The sequence below is a fragment of the Micrasema longulum genome, unplaced genomic scaffold (genome assembly GCF_059751315.1).
Source record: "Micrasema longulum isolate JH-2025_06_02 unplaced genomic scaffold, ASM5975131v1 h1tg002217l, whole genome shotgun sequence".
Classification (NCBI taxonomy): domain Eukaryota; kingdom Metazoa; phylum Arthropoda; class Insecta; order Trichoptera; family Brachycentridae; genus Micrasema; species Micrasema longulum.
In genome coordinates, this window is record NW_028279379.1 from 28,955 (window position 1) to 48,264 (window position 19,310).

Genomic DNA, 19,310 nt, shown 5'->3' on the forward strand with positions numbered 1-19,310 from the left:
GTGTCGTTGATTGGATTTTAAAAGGGATTAAAAAAAAATGCTTTTTAAATATGTGAAACTCTACACGCTTTCATTATTACTTGTAAAATAAAACATTCCGGGACTAGTAATTCTTTACAAATCCACACAGCATAAAAATTACTTATATAGTTTTTTTTAGGCAATTAAAATACAGAAATGCAATCCTTCAATCGCAAAAATTGAAAAGTAAGTCAAGCATAATAAATAACGCAAAAGATAAACATAAAAAAATGCGAAGAAGTATGATTAAATAAATTTGAATACTTATTTATCTTCATCATCATCATTCTCTTTCAGCACCTAATGGTTCATAAGGCACTGCATTGGTGCATCAATCGCAGTGCATCTTGATCATTTTTCATACATGAAGGTAAGAATATCAGTTTAATGCTTCAGGTAGCAGTCCAGGGACTTTGAAATATTCTAGTGTACTTATTTAAATCTGGGTTAGAGTGAAAATACTCCTTTCACATACCCAAAAATCGATTTGAAGACCGAAAGTGGTTTCACTCATTCAAAAACTTTTTTTTTATAAAAATCGGAAAACTTCATTTTTAAGATTTCAATTACATTTGGATTACGTAGTCGTAGATTCGAAACAATAATAACATTAAATAAATTAATAAAAGTATTAGAAATCATAATGACGTATAAAAATCATCAACTTTCCCTTTAAGATACATTTATATTAAGCCAATACCCGTATCTTAAAATTCAACAGTTCTATTCCGTAAAATTTACCTCGGCTTATTTCTCTATTTCCGCTGGCCAGGATCACATGTTTTCTCCAGGAACTTAAGTCACATTAAATCTGTGACTGGCTCCGCCATAAATAACGGAAATGTCCACGAAAGCCTCTTACAAAAAGCCCAAAAGGTACAACCGGAAAGGCTTTGAAGTTTCCTGTGACCTTCCGCCATCCTAAACCTTTTAGGAAGTGATATTTTTTTAGTTTGTAAAATTCGCTGCAGTGGCTGCTTAAGACTGGAAGTGATAAAATAGAAGGTTTTGTAGTATCCTTAAGGGCTTAGACTGTTGAATGTGTTTTTAGATTGTGAAAAGGAAATTTTCATTTATTTTTTGGTATAGTTACGGATCACTAGCAAAATATTTAGAATAATTATTGTGATAAAAAAATCACTGAGTCGATGATTTTTTTTATTTATTATAAAAAATTTTTCATTAGTAAATATTTCAAATTTTTGTTAAATATTTTAATAATGGAAATTAAAACGTGGGACCAAAACAGGTCCTAAATTTGATTTTAAAGGTCTTGTATAATTATTTATAACTTATAAATAAGGGCATAAAGTAGTTTTAATGACAATTACAATGTATTTGTAGACAATAAATAGACAAAAAAAAATTCCAGTAATTTTAAAATCAATTTAGTTAAAATCGTGTGTTGCTCTTTATCGTTTGTCTAAAATGTACCTTTATTTTAGAGTCAAGAGTTATAACAGGACGAAAAATGGTAGAAAGTTCCGCAGCACATGTTCCTGTTAGGTTCCAATATCAAGGTCCAATGAGCACCCAAAATGTAAATTACTGTTTCTTTACCCCATTTCCGATGGATACCGAGGTGCTGGGATTGTGTAGCTACCAAGTACGAATCGGGTCGGGTAGAAACCATATAGAACTAAGGAAACTACACAAGGGGACATAGGTCACAACATAGAAACACATTTTTATCTGGTATAGTTGTTTATATTGCTGTCCGTGGCGGCTTTTCCTTATGTCCATTGGGTCAATGACCCCCTAAAATTTTCCACTAATAAACTAATTTACTAAAAATACATTACAAAGAAAGTATATAATGCAATTAGGTTTTATAATATTTTTTTAAAATTTTTCACTCAAATATATAAGGACCTATTTTTCTTTATATTTTTATAGATGTTATCTAGAATACTATTAAGCACGTGCGCCGTCAAATATTCATGTTATGTCGAATGCATGGGTCATTTCTGTAACTATCCCAAAGATAATGTCGTATCTCTAGATTTTCTTATGAGAAAGAAAGAGATGAAACGTCTTGTGCGGACATAAACATCGGAACATTTCGCCCAAAAATTATTCAAACGCGGACATTGTCCCGGAGAGATAACAATATGAAACAATGATGATAAGAATAAGATATCTATATTTATAATAAGAATAAGATATAAAATAAGATAATAATAATATCATATTAGCATTGGTCTAGACTGGAAGAGATACGATGATAAAGGAATTCCTATGTATTTTACATTTCTACACTTAAAAAGGACGAATTCTCAATGAAAAGGAGCTTGTATATTCTGATCCCTATTTACAAGATTAAAATGAGCTTTGTAAATAATTGCTATAATTATTATATATTGCTTCTTGCGTGTGTCCAATTACCTTGTGTTTTTAAGGTCCTGTTTCTTATGCACTAAATTCATATTGACTCGTAAAATTTAAAACCTTTATTTTTTTAGTAATTTGTTTGTGTTTTCAAAGTTTAATGTAGGTACTAGTAATTTTTTTTGTGGGATTACGATGGCAATAGTTGAGAGAGTAAAATATATTTTTCGACACTAATGCGAATTAAGACCTTTTTAAGACACTCTATGAGCCACTATAAAGTGCACTCGCTATGTTAGGTATTTTGTATTTTTTTGTAAAAACTCTATCTGATAATTTTCGGATAATTCTACATATGCACTACCTGATTCGCCAATTATTCATTCATTCGCCACCAATTTTAGAAGTCAGAGCGCTAAATCAGAGCATAAGTCAGAGAACTCAGATAAATCGGAGCGCTGATTATACGATAAATAAAAGTTTAATAGTCTACTAATCAATAAACTTTGTGCATCAAAAAGATGGATTTTTTTAAAAATCATTTCAAATCTCAAAATGGAGGAGAAGAAGCAAGCAAAGGTTGGTTTAATCGGTTTTAAAACGATCAACCTTCATCATAATAATGTGTTGATTTTTAAATTAATTTCTATAATTTATTTTTTCATGAAAATTTTTATCTGTATTTTGTTTAATGATAAAATGAAATTTTAAACAATTGTATTATACCTACAATATGCTCGTATTTGCAATTTATTTTCTAAAATCAAACTGTTTGGGTGAGTAGGATGAAATTGCCTTAAGCCAATAAACCTGCCCTTATACGTAGATGAAATGTTCATTCAGTAAAAATATTACAACAGAGATGAATAATAATTTACAGAAGTCTAGGCATTTACATGGCTAATGACCTGTCATTGGCTGGTTGAATCCAGTTCCGGTCTACAAAAAAGGAGTGACTCAAAACTTGTTGTTTATAAAGTGTTTACATCAATACTTTTTCAAACAAACTACAAAGTCGTTTTGCCTTAAGAATTTGCAATGATACTCTTAATAATTTAATATTGAATTGCATTTTGTTCTGTCTTAGTTAAATACATATGATAAGTATCTTAAATTTAAAATCAAATGAATCAAATACAGTGTGCATCATTTTTTATATCTTAAAGTTCTGCATTTCAAGTTCATACATATTTTGTATTAGACATCGTTTAATATTAATAATGTACATGGTCGGCAAAACATTTTAGTACTGTAAATAAAATATATTTATATCAATTTTCAATGTTTAATATTTAGACAACCAAAATTATTTTTATATATATGAATGAAGGGTAAGAACCTTTTGGTCCCTACTGTATATTGGTATTGGCAATAGTAACCCAAGTTTGGCCAGAAGAAGGGATTGCAACAGTTGTTCCAACGCCAATGGTCCTGAGTAATTAGGGAAGTTGTGTGCAACTTTGCCCAGATTTATCACGCACCACTGTTTAACTGTTTAGATAACAATTCCGGAAACTTAATTATTAATTCAAACAAGCGTCAATATTATCGAAACAGTTTGTGAAAAAAGATTACATTATAATAAACATAATTTTTATCACGTAGGGTTATTTTATAAAACGTCATTTTCGACGTTTTTGTTAAGATATGTTATTAATTTAAAAGTGCTGCAAATACTTTACATGAATAACGGATTATTTTATTAATTTAACTTTTTGTTAAATTTAATTATCTATCAGGATATTCTGTCCTGGGTTGTCACTATGGAAACATTTTGTGCTGCCAACTGCTTCTCAATAGTAGACCATCATGTTGCTGGGGGTCTGCCTTTACCTCTTTTTTAAGCTTAGAAGTTGAGCGCTCTTCTTACTGAATAGTCTTCACCTCTACGCATGACAAGACCATACCTCATCCTGCTTTTTTTCAGTTTTTTATATATTAGTGCTCTAGAACCAAATAATAAAATAAAGTTGTTTTTTACAAAATCTAAATTTCAAAATTCATTCAATAGAAAGCCAAACAAAAAACGAGAGATTCACTAAAATGAAAAAATATATTTAAAAAAATATACCATAACAGAGAAAATTTATGAGTAAGATAATTTTTATTAAGACTTTATTTATTTAGGGAACATTCCGTGCTATTTATCAACATTATTTGAAGGTTTACAAAATTAAACTCAACTCTCATAAAAGACCAGTAAAGTTTCCATAATATATTATATGCTAAATCACTATTAAATTGAACATTAAATTGCGTTATTCCAAGGCTATTCAATGATCTCCCACAAACCATAATTAACATGAAAATCTTCAAATGAAAAAAAATAACTGAATTAATATATTCCAAATGCTTTATAGTGCCTGTTAATAAATAAATTGATATAATTTAAAATTAAAAATGTAAAATAAACCTGTCATTAAAAAAAATGTGTCCCACCGAAAAGTCTTTAGACTTAGTGGGTCACAAATTGTAATATGTATTTTAAATTATTGAATAAATGCTCCTCTGCAGTACTAAAAATGACTATGTAAAGCGCCCTTGAGGTATTATCTTACAAAAATGGCGCCATATAAGTTACCCATAATGATAATAATAGTAATCGATGAATTATGTTAAGTAATTCTTTTCATTTACAATGATGATATTTAAAATATAATTTAAAAAATTAAGGTATTTATTGTTTACTATAAAAGTTTATAAATACATTGTTTTTTTATTTTATTTGATAAATACATAAATAGACTTGATTATATAAAAAAAAATCATTGTAAACTTAGCACAAAATCAATTTCATGCAATTAATCTTCACTACCTTCATAATTATATATGTTTGTAATATTTGTAATCAATAATCATCATATCCAGATATTTTTTTAATGGATAATAAACCATCAAACCTAACTTAGATTTTTGAAGGCTAATGTTTCTATAGAATACCAATATTTCTTCAGACTGCCGTTTTCTTTAGTTTATGAAATTTGAATCCTTCGGAGAACTTTCCGCAACGCTCAAGCAGTTCGTTATTCAAATCTTCCGCGTTTATAAATACTACAAACCCTCGATTCGTTCTAAATTCAAATCCACCCAAGGCGCAACAGGGCTGCGCGAAATCGGATAAACAGTACCCACCTACCGATGTGTTCCAATTAATTCAGTACTTGCGAAACACTTCGAATACGTAATTAGGTAACAGGTAGGTACCAAGTAGCAACCCTGGATTGGATATATATCTTCTTTGGTGGGATTGTACGTACAGTGCCACAAACTTATCCTGTAGAACGAATTAATTTTTGATTAAAATGACACCATTTTCAAACGTCATTTGATATCACTAATACACTATGTGACATTCACAATTCTATTTAGCCTATTTTAACTTTACAATTTTAACTTTATTCAGGGAATCTTCATGTGTCTAAGTTTCGCTCAACAAAGTTTGGCAGAAGGTTTTTGGAAAATATTGGCCATTCTGAATATAATAAACTGTCTGATGAGCTAAGACACGAAAAACTGAATAAAAAATCAGAAGTGTCGCAATTAAAAATTATTTCTTAAATCTTTTTGATAGTGATAAGTATTAATGTAGCTAAGATGGTGTTATATGTTTCTTATACTATAATGTTTTCTTTTTATTTCGGATGTATTAATTTGTATGATATTATGTATAGTCAAAAAAATATTTTTCTTATGTACGGTCCCAAATGAGTTTCTAATAACGCCTGGGAGTATAATATGTAATTTTTGTATTACATGTTTTATAAATAATAAAAAAAAAAATAAAAAAAAAAATTAATTAACTACCCCAAATAGAAATCAAATTTATTATTTAACATCATCATCCCCTTTCCGCATCTAATGGTACATACAGCACTGCATTGGTACACCAATCGCTGTGTATCTTGATTATTTTTGTTACACAAAAGTAAAATGATCAGTCTTACGCTTCAGTTACTAGTCCAGAGACTATGGAATATTTTAGTGTAAAAACACATTTTTAAATACATATTTCATGTCAACCATCTCGGCAATCAAACCAGAGACCTTTAGCATGGTAGGCAAACGCACTGACCACTACACTGCGTTACTCAAACCTAAACTTTCTCTTCTTTTTTTTTAAATTGACAAATGTTTTTTAGTGTGGAAAATGGCCACTTAAACTAGCAAATGATAGTCAATAGCCTCTTAAATATCTATATATATCCAAATTTCATTCTTTTAAATGTTCTCTATCATTGTTGTAATATGTTAAAAAAAAGTTTATTAAAATTAATCAAATTGACGATACCCAAAAAAATGTTATAAGCGTATATTGTCATTTTCAGTCAATTAAGGTCATCTTCCGTCATATTTTATTTATTCATATTTTTTCGCTTACAAACTATAATTAATAATAAAAATAATGTGACCTCACTGGGGTTTCCCGTGACGAGGACACTTAACAATTTAGTTTTTTTTTTATTCATTATTCATTTGAGAATAAACAAAGAAGACTCACTTAAAAAACAAACATAATTAACAAATATTCAGACAGTTTTAAAAACAAGGTACTTTTATACATCTATATTATTTATATTAAAAAACACACAATGAAAACAACAAAAACCTAACATAAGCCATACAGTTGTGGAGCAGTTGATTCAGCATTGGTATGGGCGAATGAGACAATCCATTTTACTTTTACCTAGCTCCACTATCATATGATATAAATTTACCAATTAAATATTACAAAGCACTACTTTGCGCCCTTATTTACATATTTGTACAATTGTTTGCCTTGAAACCATCGAAATAAAATCATGTTTTACAAATAAAACCCACATACGGTTTTTTGCAGCAAAACCCATTTTATGCAGATATATTTTATAATTTTAGGTGCCGGTTCCATAAAAAAGGGCCTATTAAAATTACATTTGCCAAAATAGTACTATTTTGGCTAGAAAAATATACAGAATATTCTATAATTAAGGAATCGGGCAACAAAATTTACTGACGACAGTGGTCGTCACTCATACTAACAAAGACTCGCACCCATCAGTTTTATAACCACTATGATTTATACCGATCTGAATTCTCAACAGACAGTTAGCGCTTTTAGTGCAGAAACAATACTTAGCATGGGACGAAAATAAATAATAAAATGACAAACCCGTGGAAATATTGTAAGAGCTGCAAGCTAAAGAGATTACTGACTGCTTTCTTGGTCGCGAAGGGTCTCAACGGTTTCGTGATAGCTGATAGATGGCCAACACATCATGTTTTGAAAGTTTTTCACTATTTTTATTATGTAAACGCTTTTTTCTGAACATAGTATTTTTTCTTGTTTGTGACAGACGTTGTCCTGCCCGAACGTTGGCTTGCCTGCTATTACCTTGGAAAAATATTTTCCGCTGATAAGTAGGTACCTAGGTACTTGTTAATGGTTGAATTCCAAAACATAAAATAATTCCTTTTCAAATATAGAATTCTTTTTGTAAATGTCAAACTCGGCTCTTCTCATCAACAGGAGTACATTTTTTTCATGAATGCGATTTTCAAAATATATTGAATGTTAGTGAATATTATTTTAATATCACCAAAAATCCAGTAAAAAGAAATAAATGGGCCGAAAGTATAAGGAATGTAAGGGAAGAATCTGATTGGGATCCATAAAAAGCGAATATTTTTTCTGAACATCCAAAAACAAACTTTTTTTTAAACACAAAAAAACAACAATCAAAAATGCAACCCTGGTAGGTCGATGAAAAAAAAATTTATGCTTCTAACTTTATTTTTACTTATTTCGATTGGAAATTTTAATATCTACGAACTCGAGCAGCGCAACGATCTATATTTCGCTGAAAACCGCACGTAAATCTACATCATGATGTCTTATTTTGTATTAGAAAGTTTTTAAAATACGAATAACACTGCATCGACTCGACTATAGCGCCCTCCCCAATTCTACAGATAAGTTTGTTAGTCTGTAGTACCTGGTGTAATGCTTACAGACAGATTTGCACCGAGAATTCCACGGACAAACAAATAACACGTGCTTGAATGAATTTGTAATTTGGAATTAGATCGAATTGAGTTCTACGAAGATTTGCAATTTACCTTGGCTGTACCATTAGTACGGAATTGTTAAAAATACGGTTTTAATGCTTGAGAATTACGTTGTTTGAATTTCAAATTATTATTGGAGTTTTTTTTTTGTTATTTGATTTTTTTAATTTTTTTATTTGTACTAAAAATGCGCCGAAATTTTTTTATTTACCATTAGCTAGGCGCAGTTGAGATTTTGTTTTCTTTGTTTAATATAAATTTGAATGGATAGTTTTATAAACAAAATTAATATGCAAACACTAGGTACTCCCACTTCTCCGTAATGGTAGGCAAGGTGGCTAGAATGCCAGGCGCATTTATCTGGGTTTTAAATTTATGTTTTTTTTCATCAAGACATGTGCATTATGTAAATATTTTATGTGCACAGATATTTGTCAAGCAAAAATTTTTTTTTTAATTTTTTTAAATTTATTTAGATAGCAAATATAAGTATACAGTATTACTACTAAAAACAATTTTTATATTAATTTAATTAAATACATTTCACTTTTTTCTTTAACGTATTGTATTTCTGACTGCACTTTTTATTTTCTTTGTTCATTTCATTAAAAAATATTCCTCTGTAAGTATAACGCTATTGTGCTGTAATTGTTTTTAATTTGGGAATTAAGATATTACCACCTGTACTAGGTCGCGTACTTACGTTTTGTAACCTAGAAACACCACTATTTATATTTTCTTTGAGTATTTAAAGCAAGCAATTATTTTTATATAACAGTTCTATTCCTAAAACCTTATTTTTCTTAAATAATTGAACAGTGAGAAAATTAGCCGTTTTTTTTATTTGAATTTTATAATTAATTTTTTTGACCGGTAAACTAGTTGTTTTAAAAGCACCACCCCATCAGATTATTTTATGATGTGATATGGATTGAAATAATGCAAAGTAAATTGATTTAAATTTTTTGATGGTTTATATATTCCTTGATCTTATAAATACATAAATAAGTTTTCTTATTCTATTTACAATATTATTTATTTGCTCCTTCCATTTTACATTTTTATCAATTATAATGGATAAATGTTTTATGCTAATTTTTTTAAGTGATTTATAGGCAATTAACCCTTCATTGCATTTTGTTGTGTGGATACAAATATCATGTGTTTTATTGCATTTTTTTTTATCGAAGTCTACTTTGAAACATATTTATCATTTCTTATAGTGGCGGATGGAGCACTGAAGTGGCCCACCAATCACAAAAATTCTCGATATTTTTTTGCTACACATAAGTAAGATAGTTAGTCTAACGTTTCAAATGCCGGACCATGAAAATTACAGTGTAAAGCACCTTGAAATAAATGCAGGGTTTTTGCAAGTAAGCTGAATTAAAAAAAAATGCTTTCGATATATTTATGACCACCAACTTACTATTTACGCCGTGCAAAATGTGATTTAAGCGTAATCGCCTGTCAGCTAGTTCATCTGGAATGCATAGTTTCCTTAGATATTCTGCAGCAGAGTTGTGCAGTGATTTATTCATAAGCCAACAGAGTTTGTATTTCACCCTCTGTTGAAAGCGTAGCCAGTGTAATTCCCGTAGCAGTAGAGTGATATGACTGAATTTAGATATTTCAATAATAAGTCTCGCTGCAGCATTTAATACAGACTAAAATCGGGTCATTTTGTTCATTGGCAGACCTGCATAGATACCATAACAATAATTGACTCTAGCCACTACAAACACACTAAGCGTAGGATGAGCCTCCATTCCTCTTAATCCGGGACCAAGCTGATGACAGCATTCAGTAAAAACCCCAGTTTTCCATTATTTGGAAGGTCTGTTTTGTAGGAGACTGTACCCTTTTATTTTTTTCAAATTTAAATTCACATTAATTTTTTTTACCAAAATAACATTACAAATAAGCAAATATTTAAGTCGTTATGTTGGTACAATATATCAAAGCAGTAATGGTTTGACACTATTAAGGCAAAATACTCTCCAATAAAAACAGTATTTGCCTCTTAATCATAGTTTCACTGATGTGAAAGATGTCTATCTTTTAAGTGATAATGTTCAACTGCCTGACTGCTTTTCTAATCGACAAAACCAGAGGCAGGTTGGTTCTGGAAGCTGGGAGGTAAAACAGTATGTGCTGACCACTGGCGGTTCCTGACCGAAAACATTGGCAGTGCATTTTTTTTACATTTTGTCAACTTGTATATTATTCAGTTAAATAATATTATAATAATATGATAGGTCTGACGTGATAAACGAGCAATAGTATGACAGCCCGCGCATCGGAACTAGAAACGCTAAATGCGCCCAACATAATACGCACGCTATAGTTAACTAAATTCGTACTAATATCATGTCATTACGCATGTTCAAAGTGACATTACAAACGAACTTCAAATCTGCGCATGCGTTGGCAATGCCCAGAATTTGTTTATTATCTTCTCTCGCCGACGCACAATTCATCGGTATGGAGCATTATCTGTCTCGCTCAAATGACGATTTTAGGAGATATGATATATTTCTTACAAATTCAGGGTAAAATATTGTGCAAAACAGAATATGCACTGGGACGATTGCGCATCTGTAGACAAGATGAGAAAATCGTCCGCTAGATTCGATTTTGCTAGATTTTTTGGCGCTAGTATTGAATATTATGATGTTTACGTGTACAATATTGCAACAGATCCCTATTTCTTTCTACCTACTTATAACATATATTTACTATTAATAAAATTACTAATTTATTCACACAAATTTTTACTTGGCAGTGCACTGCACTTATGCACATACTAAGGAACCGCCTCTGGTGCTGACGCTATCGGAGATAACCATCAGTCAAAAATTGATACTCTTTAAAATAGCTAAGTTCTCGATATAATCTCTTATCAGTCTGAAAAAATAGGTCAGTGCGAACCCATCCCTTATAAGTTGCTAACTGCTGGTCCCCAACATGCACAAGAGGAAAACATTGGGATAGAGCCACGGATAACAACCAAACTCCCTCATCCTCTTGCTTCGTTTCCTCAACTCTCTCGGTTTCTACCTACTTGCTTTTTTTAGCTCCATGTAAATAAATATTCAAATGAGATTGTATGCAATATGATAAAAATACATACATTGATATAATATAACAGTCTGAGCCTAAACGATCCAAATTGATATCCTTCCAATTTCCGCACTATTCGAATCCGTAATTTATTTAAAATCTCGCAAGGATCTCTTTGTCCTTTTTCTTGGCTGTGTATTAGGGGTATTATCCCCCCTTCCGCTAAAAGGACTTAGAGCTAAGGGAAGTTTTGTTTTTCAATTCACCCAGCGGTCGATAAATTCTCCACTTACGACTGAAAAGCCTCACGACTTTGGGCCAACTTTACAAATAGAATGAAAGCTTAGCCAATAAAAGTCCTCTCTGCTCATTGTTCCAATAAAATGGCTGACTTCATTACTATAACTTAGCATTTTAAACGAGTTTGAAATTTATTGAAAGCTTAAGAATAATGTGTCTAAAATTAATTATTCGAATAACGAAAATCTTTTCAACTAAATTCAAAATCTTCGACAGTTTTAAAATTATAGCGGAACAAATTTCTAATTTAACTAATTTTTTATTACTTTGTGAGCTCTACAAAATTATTTATTCATCTGGGCTGAACAAAATATTTTCTGGTTATAATACTCTAAAATGGCGGTAACCAACCGGGCAATCGCGGTTATTAGGCCTGTCGATCGCGACAAGGCTAATAAATTTAGTTAGATATCCGTTTAATAATGATATTAAGGACACTTATGAAATGTTCCACAAAATTGTAGAGATGTTTCGAACGGATTATATTTAACTAGAAAATGAAATTCTTACTCGGCACTGTAATATATTTCTGAAAGCAAGGTCAAGCTCTGGTCTAGATTTGTGGACATTGGTTTTCAACGAGGAATATCATTATTCTAAAAAATGTGCTGAACAATTGCATTCGTATTTTAGTTCAACATATTTATATGAATCAGCATTTTTATACTTAAAGTAAACGAAAAGTAAGCGCCGTTCTCGCATGACAAACGTATTTACGTTAAATTCGTTAAGGTTGGCAATATCTAGCTTAAAATCTGACTTATTGACCCTGAATGTTAGTGTGAACATCTTATTGAAAGATGTTCACACTAACATTTTCACACTAAGATGTTATCCAGATTTTTTTTCAATTTTTTCATGTGTTTATCATTACATTAAACGAATATCAAAAAGTCCGGATTTTTGAAAATTTAAAATAAGCCATTTTTGATTAAATCTACTGTTGAGCTTATTATACAACTCTAATAAAATTATTGATAGATCGCAAGGACTCTGGACAGTAAAAAGTAAATCTGATCAAGTTGGCCACCTCTGCTCAAAAGCGATGTATAAAACAGATGTTTAAAACATTTTTCCTCAACTATTTCAAAATGACATAATGTAAGCTTAAAACAAGTTATTTGTTCAAATTCAATATTTTTTTGTGGTACACCGAACAACGTATAATTTTAAATAGCAGTTTATTGTGACAGATTAATGTATTTTCCTTAAATATTTTATATAACAGTATTTAAAATGACGATTCATATTTTTTTAAATTGAAAATGATGTTAAAATATTTGATTATCATTATTTCTCATTTTGCACCCAGTGATGCAGAAAACACGGCATTTAAAAAAGAAATGCAGCAAACTCCGATAATTTCTGTTACATAATGTTGATAAGTCCAACGGTTTAGGTATCAGTCCAGGAACAATAAAATATTGCAATATAAACAACCTCAATAATCAATATTTCACGTTAGCCCTGCCGGAATTGAACCCAAGACCTCAAGAAAGGTAGGCAAATGCGCCAACGACTAAACAACGAGATGAGCTCAACTCCAGTCGATGTTTTTACATGAGAACAGCAATGGAGTCAAAAACGCTCGTCTAGGGTTCTGGTTCAATTTGACGCCGAAAACTGTATTTTACATAGAAAAAAACATTGGATTATCATTGTTAGTTGAATATCTATTCAATATTTATTTACGTATATTTACGTTCACGCATAATTATTAACAACGAAATATATTTCATAGTCAACGTTATTCTTAAGATTAAAAGGTTTTTCTTTTTATAAAAATACATGCATAATCACCAATGTAAATAATTATTTTTAACATGCGCATTATCATGACTATCCATCTTCATTAATTCACCAAACACTATATTTAAAACGGGGTGATGATGACAGATTTAAAGATTATAAAATGAATTATACAGTTCTCGTTCGCTTATCTCATTTCTCGGGCAGTTCTTTAGCATGTTAAACGTACGAAGGTAACCCGATCGTATCTCTCCTCCGGCAATTAAACACAAATGTATTTTGTTTATTTCTTGCGAATACCAGAACACATCTCTGCAACGCGTGTTACAATCGAAGATAGTATCGCAGAACCCCTGTTTCTTGTACCAGCATGGTTAATCATGGTATCTCGGCGTCTTCTGGCAATCTATGTTAGCCTGGTAGACTTACCTGTTGATCTGATTTCGCGAAACGCACTGAAGGTGGTTCATGAAACTCTTCAGCAGCACAGGGGGATACGTTTAACTACTTTAAATATTTTTAACAACATTAATATTCTCTAGATCCAATTTAAAAAATATATTTTGTGTTATTATTATTCAAATGTTTTAAAACATGAATTTTGTTCCAATGCGAAATAATATGTCATTATACGTTAATGAAAAATATTTCATCATTTCCCTTTTGTCACTCAGTAGTGCATAGGGCACTGCATAGGTAAACCAAATGCAACGTATTTCTATCACGTGTTCATAAAGGTAAAGTTAACAGTTTCACAGTACGTATTTTAGGTTGTCTGGTGGTCACATATAATGAAATTATTTTCAAAATTGTTACAACAAATCATAAAGTGATTCTTTACAATTATGTACCCTTATATAAATATAAAATAACATGTTAAATACATTATGAAACAAAATACATTAGAGTTTTACCAGGGCCAACTATGTTTTGCACAATGCATATCTTAGATTGTGTGGTCAGCCAGATATGAAAAAGTAATGAAACTGATTAAATACATAATAAAACTCATTTTCGCTTTATTAAAAAAAAACAAATCTCTTTATAATTTATCATTTGTTAAAGTAAAAAACTGTTGTATAGATGTGATTATTCACTATTTTCACAAATGTGCTATTATTATCTCAGTTTCACTTTTGTATTACTGGATGCTTTCTGCAAAACTACGTTCAAAATTATCTTAAGAATAAGTGCCACGCAGACGCTGAGTGTAAGCACACGACTATTAAATTTGGTGTTGAATCGTAAGGACTACCATAGTAGTCCACGCGAACATTGAGTTTATATTTTAGTTTAGAGCAAGGGGTTTTTTTTCCTTCCCATTGTATTACTGGATCATCTGGCTATAATATGTACTCAATTTTTTTAAACTTATGATATATAAGTTTTTTATTTCTTGACCTCTCATAAATCCTTAAATACTGTTTTATTACCAGGTTCCTATAATAAAAGGTTATGTTTAATGTTTCTCTACCTTAAAACATTATATTTTGTTGTTACCTTGTAATAAAAATACATTTTACGATAGGCATTTTTTCATTTAAAAAGATGCCCGAAACCATGAAAAATCTTACATTATTTTGGCCGACTAGCCACGCGAGCATTGAGGTAAAAATGTAAGTACCGGTATTGTTTAAAGATGTTCAACACCCAGTTATAATAACCCACTAAACATTTATCAGTATCTACATACGAGATGAGATGTATTCAGAAAATAACGAAAATTTTTAAATTTCGCGGTTCAAATAATCCGATTGTCATTTTTTTTCCAGCATTATTCATTGTTTACTTTGTCTAGAGCAGCCGCTAAGGTTACGCATGTTTTTTTTATCTCGGCGATTTAAGTTTGTTAAAAAAGATGGGTTAAAGAATTTGTACCAAATTTTGTGTAAAAAAAATAAATAAAGTGTAACAAAGTGTGTGAAATGTTAACAAAGGCCTATGGTGGGTTTTTTTATGAGTAAAACAAGAATTTAAGAGTGATATAAGCGTTTACAAGATGGCCGTGAAGACATTGAAGATGACGAACGGCAAGGATGCCCCAGCACTTCAACCACCGATGAAAAGTTGATAAAATGGTTATGAACGATCGCCGAATCACAATCGAAGAATTCGCTGATAATGTTGGCATATCGATTGGATCATTTCGTGAAATTTCGTTTTGGGTATGAAATGCGTGGTAGCAAAATTTGTTCCAATATTGTAGAATTTTGAACAAAAACAGCGGCTAACGGAAGTTGCTCGAGTATCACTAAATTAAGTCAACGACGATCCAGAATTACTGAAACGTGTTATGACAGGTGACGAAACATAATTAAGGCTCAATTGTACCAGTGGGGGCATTCTGGATCGCCAAGACCGAAAAAGGCTAGACAAGTGCGGTTAAACGCGAAGGTAATACTCACTGTGTTTTCGATCTTAATGGCAAAGTGCATTATGAATTCTTACCACGAGGTCAAACAATCGATTAAGAGTACTACCTACAAGTTCAATGCCGTTTGCGTGAAACAATCCGAAAAAAACGCCCAGATTTGTGGCAAACTAATTCATGGCTTTTGCAGCATGATAATCTGCTCTTACTTCATTGCTAGTTTGTGAAACTTTTGGCCAAAAACAATACTGTAATGATGTTTCAGCCTCCACATTTGCCAGACATGGCTCCGAGTGACTTTTTCCTATTTCCAAAAATAAAGAGAACCTGAAAAGGCCGTCGTTTTACAAACATAAATGACATTAAAAGCGCATCGCTGAAAGAGCTACAGGCTATCCCAAAGATCGAGTTTAAGAAGTGTTTTGAGGATTGGAAGAATTACAAAATATCGAATAAGGACTACTGTGAAGGCAACAATATTATAATGTGGACGAAAAATATTTTTTCTTTCAAAAAACGAAAATTTAAATTTTTTTCTGAACACACCTTATAAACGTGGTTAAAATGGAAATTTTTAAATTTTGAATCAAGTTGTTTATTAACGTTTCGTTAAACTTCGACCATAAATTAAAAAAAAATAACGCTTTTTTTAAATCGCATCCGATTAAAATTTACGACAAAACATATTTAGAGGGTTTTTCTATCTATTTATCCTTTGAAGCTCCCATTCTGATTTCAAACGAAAAGCTTTCGCAATGAAATATAAAAAAAAGATAGCAAGAAGATCAATCATCTCCTCATATTTCGCTTCCCCGCCAAAAACGAAACGTCAAAATGTCTCGCCATTTTATTGCAATAAGATGGCGGCACTTCCTGCAAAATGAGCGCTTCCCCGTAATGGCGTCATGTGTGCTTCCGCTGGATATAAATTGTTCCTACAATAACAAATGTTGCCATAATTCGCGACTTGAGGGCATTTGATCAAAGGTCCGTGAGAACGGGGACATGTTTATCGGAGAAATGAGTAAGATCCAGGAAATGAATTTCGCCATTTTCCTTCGGTGCGAATTTAATGATGACAAATGTATGGGGACCCTTTTAGTTATTGGAGGGTCAGTCAGAATAATTCGTTTATAACATTGACAGAGGGTTTTTACAATACAACATAAATCAATATACAATAGATTGAAATATTTCTAAATTTAAAAGTGAGCACCACCCATTATTTTCCGCTATTTTCAGAGTCGCGCCGCACCAGTTGCATAAAAATCGTCAAGTAAACTTTTTGGTCTGAGTTATATCATTATTTATTAGTCCTGAAAATATATTTATTTTATCATAAGAAATAAACTCCCAATCATTCTTGCTCATGTTCATGTCGAGGGAATACCTTTTCAAAAATCTCGTAACTTATTATTTGCTTCAAACAGTCTTCAAAATGAGCCTTTCCGATACCTCAATGTCCGCATTATATGGGAAAAATAATCAATTTAATTTATTGCCTTTTGTATTGCATCTTTTGGGTAATCTCATTTTCCCCTTATTTTCTCAAAGTATGGGCTCTTTTCTCTTGATGAATGGTGTCCACAATTCCTCAAATTGGTGGAATTGTGAATTTCAGATTTTTTATATTCAGTGCAGACAAATATGGCGTTTATTTTAATTGAAAACAGTTTTATTTTCATAATAAGTTATTCGAATAATAAGGTTACAAAAGGCACATTTTTATATAGTGTACAAATGGATGTTTGCTATCTCATTAGTTAACCTGTTCTTAAATAGCTTACAATTTTTCTATTTCTATTTTTTTAATTTGCATTTTTTGATAATATGGTATAAAAGTCCAGACACAATAAAAAAATACTAACATTTTATTATTTATTTCTTATTACGTTTATTGAATTTCAGTAAACGCACAAAAATATTATCGATATAATAATTTAAACATTATTTTTGAAATACTTAGATGTAAAATGCATAAAATTTTAACCCTTCCATGAATTACAAAGCAAATTTATCAATAATATTTTATATAAAATAAAAATTGTTTTTATTTCCATGTGCCTACTAATAATGTACGAGTATTAAATATTAGGTACATTTTAAAATTATAAAGCGTTTTGAAATAAAAAAAAATTATATACTTTTTTGGTGTTTTTATGAGTGATATGATATTAAAAAACGATTATTTCGAGTACCAAAAAAAGCATTTGAAATAATCTGTTTTCTTGTAAGCTTAATTGAAAGTCGACTAATGGTAGTTTTGGTCTTAAATAAGCCTTCATTTAATAAAGCTAAAATTTATTCGTACATGATAGTAAAATGGTGACCAGAAGCCACGCCTCACACACAAAATGCAAAGTTTCATTCTAATGTTTTGATCCACATGTGTCCATAAGTGCCTTCAATAATTATTCTGGACCGCAGAAGCTCGGAGAATGGTGATCCTAGTTATTCTAGTCCCCTATCACAATCCTGATTAAATCTAACAACCCCATAGAGATACGAGATAGGGGGTTCCACATTACACATACGACATTTCTGGATGTTTCTATTGATACAAGGATGTCATTAATAGAAGTGATAGCTACACTTATTCGCTATTATTGGCGTAATATTTTCAAGGTTTTTATTTTTGTTTATCATTGCAGACACTAAATTTATGTTTGTATCCATGTAGTATATTGATTATTTTATTATTAAATAATAAACAAGTAAGTATAAATTACAATATGAATGCGAGAATCAGTGACAAGCCGTGATTTATTTGATTGATAATCTACAAAAATATTCATTTATTTGTTCCTACATATAAGTACATAATACGTAAGAAATTTAATCATAAATGACTTTTTTTATGTGAAAATCAACTCAAACTACAATTATTATTAACCACGCGATATACGTAGATTTATTCTACACTATTTTTTTAAACAATACTTGTGCCAAAGTTTTTTTACAAATACCACAATGATATTTAGCAGTAACTGTAAACACCTAATACTGGTCGATTTTTTTCAAAATAAATAATGCCAAAAATGGCTACTGCAAACGCCAGATGTCCTATGTGGTACATAATATGTCAACGGTATTATATCAATAAAAAATAGTTCTTTTAATAGGAAATAATGTTCAAAATATTAGTTTCTAAATAGAGAATCATCAAATAATATTTGTAATCTACAAGCTTGTTTTAGTACTTAAAAAGCTGACTTGGGTTAATGATGAAAAATATCGCGTACTTTTTTGTAAGGAGGAATTAGCTGAGGTAATCGGCTAGTATCACCGTTCACTGAGAACGGGCTGGAAGCTGGGCGCACTCCATAGATATTTGTTTATAGGAAGATATAAACGGTGGTGGTGATTTAAAACAAAAAACAATTATTTTATTTATAATAGCATAAACATATTAACTGTAAAACATTATTATCGA

At 30.8% G+C, this 19,310-nt stretch overlaps 1 protein-coding gene across 1 annotated transcript in view; it reads left to right on the forward strand.

Annotated features, from left to right (window-relative positions):
• The first annotated feature begins 316 nt into the window (after positions 1–316).
• LOC148272721 (uncharacterized) overlaps positions 317–19,310 on the forward strand; it is a 249,663-nt gene continuing 230,669 nt past the window's right edge. The window contains exon 1 of the mRNA XM_088239654.1: positions 317–391. The gene's annotated coding sequence lies outside the window, so the exon portion shown is untranslated. The remainder of the gene's footprint in view (positions 392–19,310) is intronic.